Source organism: Pholcus phalangioides, unplaced genomic scaffold, assembly GCF_987345545.1.
Source record: "Pholcus phalangioides strain wild (caught in Gottingen) unplaced genomic scaffold, Ppha-v1.0 ptg000009l_1, whole genome shotgun sequence".
NCBI classification, from domain to species: domain Eukaryota; kingdom Metazoa; phylum Arthropoda; class Arachnida; order Araneae; family Pholcidae; genus Pholcus; species Pholcus phalangioides.
This window is the reverse complement of record NW_028301602.1, coordinates 11,539,755-11,546,523: the sequence shown is the minus strand read 5'-3', so window position 1 is coordinate 11,546,523 and position 6,769 is coordinate 11,539,755.

The following is a 6,769-nucleotide window of genomic DNA, read 5'->3' as shown; positions in this document are numbered from 1 at the left end:
CGACTGATCTAATGTGTATGTGTATATAGAAATTGACATCATCATCATCGTGCCCCCTCCTCAGCAATAATTACCGTGCCTCTCCCAGACCTCCAAGTCTATCTCCGCCTATGGTTTCGAAATCATGGGAGGACATGCATGCACACTTGATAACGTTATTTTTCTAAATTTTCACAACAGATGGCGGCACTATACCGACTAAAAGAAAAAACCGGCCACCGTAATAATTTTTCTCAGCTAAAACAGACCACTTGAAAAAAAGAACAAATCAGAACCATGCTATGATATGTCCATTTGAGTGATTTTGCAGCATGAAGAGAAAACAATAATTTATGTCTCATTATGTATATTGGGACATACTATATTCAGCTTTGGCTAATTCAATTAAAAATTATTCTAGCTAAAATACAGTACTATGACCCGGAACTACAGAATGAGAACTACAAGAATACAGTAATGTGCTCAAAATTCACAAAAATGGACGTAAGATAGTATGGTTCTGCGGTACAGAAATAATGATCCATCTCCTTTCCATTATAATGAATTGTTCATACCGTCTGGTCAATTTTACTGCTTTTCCTGAAGCAACAGATTTTAATTAGCGAAACAACTCGTATTTTTGTAAGATTTATAGACATTTTTGAAAACTTCTATAGCCTTATTAAGCTCAGGTTTCTTTTTTCTTACGGAGCGTTGCTTTTTCGCCAGAGGAATTTGCCATAGGAATCAGTAAGCTTACCGTATTTGCTCGAGAAAAATACGTGAAATTTTTATTCGAAAATACGGGACATTGTCAACAATCGCCAAAAAATGATGCTAGAAGTAAGCAAAGTCACCAGCTCGTGATAAAATCACAGAAAAGTCGACAATCGAGGAAAATGAAGCAACACTTCAAATTGCAGTGAATTTAAAGAAACATGACAATATGTGAAATAAATATCCTAGTTTGGAGTCATAACTATCGTAGTGTAATTTCTGAGTTTGGAAGATAATTTTAATAGTTGATTTGAAGAATAAAAGTAGAAAAAATCATTGAAAATACGTGAGAAACCAGGACATTTTTGCAAAAAAGTTGGGACAGCCAGAAAAACAAAAAATCGGGACTGTCCCGATTTCTAACGAATCAGCACATGCTGGAATGAGTGAGTGCATGTTTGGCCCTAACATGTTTATGTTGTAGAGTTGTGCTTGTTTTTTGTTGTAGAGTTGTGCTTGTTTTTTGTTCGTGCTGCCATCTGTCTTCCATTTTTGAAGTAAAGATGAGAATGCTTCAATTTTCATGTTATGTCAGTATCGTGTGTGTTAGTGCTGCCATCTATATTTTGAATTGTAAGTGAAGTGTAATGATTGAATATTTGTACTGTTGTAGGCCTGTTGCCCTCTGAGGCGAAACATAAAAACGAGGAGATCGGTTCGCATTCGCACCTTGAAATTAGGAACCACGGGAAGCTAACTTGGGCTGACATTAGTGTTCTGAGAGTTACTGTCGAACGAGCGAGCGAGAGCAATTGTATTTTGGGAAAGAAGAAATATTTTGTGTGACCACGAGAATCGAAAAAAAATATTTTCTGGGAAGATCATGATGAGAAAACTTATGTTCTTGGAAGACCGCGTGAATTATAAAATTATGTTCTGGTTAGACCATGAGAATCGTCCAAATAACGTTTTTGAAAGAGCACGAGAATCTTGAAAACTGTTTTAGAAAAACTACGAGATTAACGAAACTCAAGTTCTGGGAAAAACTACGAGAATCTCTCGAAAATCTTGTTTTGTTAATGCCACGGGAATTGAGAAAATTATGTTTTGAGAAGACCACGAGAACCACCAAAATTGTTTCTAGAAAGACGAAAACAAGTTCTGGAAAGACTACGTTAACCACGGAAATTTTGTGATGGGAAGGGGGGGAGAACACGAGAATAATGAAAATAATGTTCTGGGAAGACCACGAATAAATTAAGAGAATTTGCATATTTTATCGAATTTCAAGAAAAGAACTGAACTGAATGTAAAACCACTGCTTCCAGACAAAAATGCAAATCTTGTACGTCAAATACGTAAGTGTACACGTGTGTGTAGGCGGAGCCAGTAGAGAAACAGGCTTTATAAGCGCGCGTAAGTTAAGACGCATTTCGTTCGCTAGCACACCTCGGCGAATTTCTTGATGTCATTTCGCAGCAATCGGTTAATTTCAAATTGTAACAGTAAAAATGAGTAACCACCAACGTTTAGATGATGGAATGAGGTGGCGAATTGTGGGGAGGCTAGAAGCAGGCCAATCTCAAGTCCAGATTTGTAGAGAGTTCAATTTAACGCCCAGCGTCGTGTGTAACTCATGGAAACAGTTCCAGGATACAGGATCCATCGAAAGAAAGCCTGGGCTTCGTCGTCCAAGAGCCCCGACGGCCAGAGAAGATCGCCATTTGTCGATTATAGCGAGGCGTAACAGGAGTGCTATAGCTTCTCAGCTCTGTCGTGACGACCAAATGAGTTGTGCCGGAAGTGTGAATATTTAACAGCAGGGCTGGATGAAATCACAGGCGCCAGATTACCATGGAGACTGGAAAGTTGGGATTGGCGCCTAAAATTTCTTATATGTGGTTACTAAATTGAAGTCAAGACAACACAAAATTTTTGGAATTCATATAAGCGTAATCTATCAACATGCAAGCCCCCCCCCTTCCCGTGACATGAGTCGTCTCAAGGTTATTCGAGGCAATGCTGCTTTCTCTTGATATCTTTCCTTTTGTAGTATGACAGTAAGGCTGAGTAAACATTGCTTCGCAATACACGCGTTGACACATTAGGTTTTACTTTTATGTCTATTTTTTAAAAGAAAATTGGTTGATTTAGCAATTCACATGACAAAGCATAACACACCACACGCGATAACATGAAATTTTCCTCCTATATGACTGTTACATCTCCCATTTCTAATGTGTGTGTTATACGTACAAAGCAGGGTTTAAGCTACGGTCGCATTTTTCGCAAAATACGAAAGTAGTAGCCGCCACTTTCGCAAAAAATGCGTACAGGAGGTACGAAACGAGAAGACATCCATCAATCATTAGCATTTCAGCATTTTTCTAAAGCTTTTGCCCCCCATTTTCGCTAAAGGAATTTATCTTAAACCCTGGTGCGAAGATCTTTTTCTCCCATAAACAGGGGTTTCCAAATGCCTTTAATAGATTAGGGCTTAATTCCACAAAGCATTCAGCTCAACACGCAATAGATACAAATTTGTTATGGATCAGTATTCTATAGCAGTGGTTCTCAACCTGGGGTCATATGGCCCCCTTGCGGTCTTAGGCTATTCTAGGGGGGCCACGTGAGAAAATCAGAAGAAAGGTGATCCACGACAGGTGGTGAAGGGAGTCAGAGAGCTGTAAAGAGAAAAGCTTTAAAATTGAAACATGGTTGAAAAATATTACTACTTTCAGAATTCATCAGATCCGTCCATACAACCAGGAACATCTTAACCCTTGGGTCTATGTGGGGCACGACCCGGGTCTTCATGTCTATAATGGAGGGAGGGGGACTGCACTATATATGAGATCTGGTACTATGATTTTCATATGTAAGCTGTTACTTCCAGCTAAGTATGGAGGGCCGCCAGAGAGAGAGCAACGGTTGATGTGTTGAGAGGGTCGATTTATCGTGCATGTTCGTTGGATCGTCCTGTATTTTACACAGACCGTTTTTTGCAATATAATTTGACTCCTGGGAGAGATTATAATCCACCATTTGAATCCGTGCCTAGCCAGGATTCCAGAGATTGATCTCATTTATTAAAATTTCATTCATAATAAAAAAAATAGAAAGTACCTCACTCTTGGATAAGGGTAGAGGGGGCCCTGGATAGGACAGGGGAGCCACGAGAAAAAAATGTGATCCATAGGGGGCCATGAGCTGAAAAAGGTTAAGAAACACTGTTCTATAGAACAATAAAAAACTCTTGGTATTGAGGACTATCTAATAAATAACTGCCAAATTTGTTTCAATAATTTTAGTCCAATTGGGTTTTGGCAACCATAGTCAGACTGAACCCAAATCAAGCCATTTGCATTAACCCATTGAAAAATTGCAGTTATTGTAATCTTAATCAACTTGAAACGTGGCAACACGTAGTTTTAGATTGCCCAACCTATGCATCATACAGGCGGCGTTATTTCAAACACAATGTAAATTTAAATATAAAAAATATTTTGACCTTGAACAATGTGTTAAGGGAACATTTTTTACGAGATGTTCACTGTCTGCAATCCCTGTACGGAAACCACTTAAATTGAATTGAGGAAGACACTGGTATTCTCTTCGAATGTTCTGTCTTATTGGCTTCTCTCTGCATGAGATAATCCTTGTCATTTGGAACAATACTTAGTTTTTCTTTCCTTTTGTGCATTAAACCAGTGTTGTTACTAATATGTATGCTATTACTGATGTATGTATTATTTTGTGATGAGCTATGTTCAAACAATTAAAATTGATTGATAAACAGGGGTTTGTCCAGACATTTTTTGTAGGGTCCTGTTTGTGAAAAAAATTTCCCTTATTTTTACGAGTCATTAATTCTCTGAAAGTAATTTTTGTGGGAAGCGGAGTAATCTAGCTGAAATAATCAAAAAATTGAATGCAAATTTATAGTTTCTATTTTGTGAAGGGTCCGTTTTCTACAATTTTCTAGGAAGACTACGGAAATCTCCAAAAATATTTCCTGGGAAGATCACGAGAATCGCATAAAATGTTTAGGAAGACGATGTGAATCGAATGAAATATTTTCTGGGAAGATCACGAGAATGACAAAAACTATGTTGCAGGAAGGCCACGCGAATCGGGAAAATAATGTTCTGGGAGGATCACACGAAAATCGTGAAATTGTACCAGGTGCACCACGAGAATCACAAAAATTATGTTCTGGGAAGGCAACGAGAATCACAAAAAATTATGTTCTGAGAAGACCACGAGAATCGCGAAAAATGTTTTGGAAGACCATGAGATCCGCATAAAATATTTTCTGGAAGAAGAGGATTAATTGACGAAAATTTATGCCCTGGAAGACCTCGGTAATCTCAAAAATATGGTCTGGGGAGATCACGAGAATGATAAAAATATGTTGTACGAATGTTCCACGTGAATCACAAAAAATAGTTTCTGGGAAGAAAGGATTACTGACGAAAATTGTTAGGGGAAGACCACGAGAATGTCGAAAATTATATTCTGGGAAGACCACGTTAATGTTGTAAACTGTTGTTAGAAGACCACGTTTGTTGTGGCAATTGTGTTCTGAGAAGACCGCAAGAATCACCAAAGCTTTCTGGGAATTGCACGAGAATCGCGAGAATTTCGGTCAGGAAGACCACAGTGATCGCAAAAAAGTTTTCTGGGAGGATCACGAGACGAAAAAAAATTGTAGTACGACCACGGGAATCGCAAAATTAATGTTCTGGAAAGATCACGGGAATCACGAAAAAGTTTTTCTGGGAAAATCAGTATATGTTTAAAAATCACGTTGTCGAAGATCACGAGATTAAAATTGGCGAAAAATATGCTCTAGGAGGACTTAGAGGACGATGTACGTGGTTTTTCAAATCGAAATGATACATGGGTTTATTTTCAAATTTTACCGTTGTAATAGGATTGGAACGGATGTTCGTTCTCTCGTTCTAATGTGATGTTTTGAACTACTATACTAGGACAAACTGTTTCTCCGAATTTGCTGCCTTCGACTATGGTTCGCTTATCCCACAAGTAAACACGCTTCTGGTAGATACAAACACTTTCCGGCAGGCATCACAGAGTAATAATACTATAGAGTGCGCGCGAGGGGTTACAATGTGAAGCAAAGATCCGGAGTCACGTGACTCCAGTCGAAAGGCTGGTCAGGGAATCTCGCTGGCAATGCTTTCCTTATGGCTACTCGTATGACGATCTACACGCGCTGTCTTATTTTTGATTAGAATGGCCAACGCTTGCGCAGCTTTCGGATGTTCTGAGCGGTTTAGGAAAGGGGGACCAGTATCCTTTCACAAGGGAATACTTTTTTGCTTATTCCCCCTTCTTATAAATTAAAAATTGGAATATTAAATTGACGATGCAATGGATTTCTGACGTAATCTCAGTTTTTAACGACTCCATTTTGGATTTAATTCAATTAAAGTTCCAAGTTTTGGTAAAATTCAAATGTCATGAATCATTATTAAATGTTTTAATAGAATTTTTGGCAATAAATGATTGAAATTGTGAGTTTTATGAAGTTTTAACTGAAATATACGTCTCCGCAAGATTTGGCGAGATTTGGCGAGCTAGTGAGTTCATTCGACTTTTGCTCAACTTGGAAGAAAATATGCTTTTCAGGAGGAGAAATTTATGAAAAATATTCTATTTAAATAGAATGTGAGGAAAACTCCCCCCCCCCTCTAGACAATTGCAGTTTTGCATAAAAGTGCATAACTACCTCTAAAAATAATAGTATTTTTACCCCTCTTCACACCTGAGATAAAACTATTACAGAAAAGAAATTTTTTTATTCATTAATTTATGTTTGTTGTATGTGAAATTGCCGCTTCAAACAAGAAAATTAATTATTCAATTGATTTTTTGAGTCAATATCTGTACTAAGACCTGAAGTCATATATTGTGTACCTCAGATGTTATCTTGAAAAAGAATCATTCTAAAAACGATTTAATACCTTAAATTAAGATTAACATATGCATACTTTTGGAGCGAAGAGATTACATATGTCATATATATATATGTCACATATATATATAT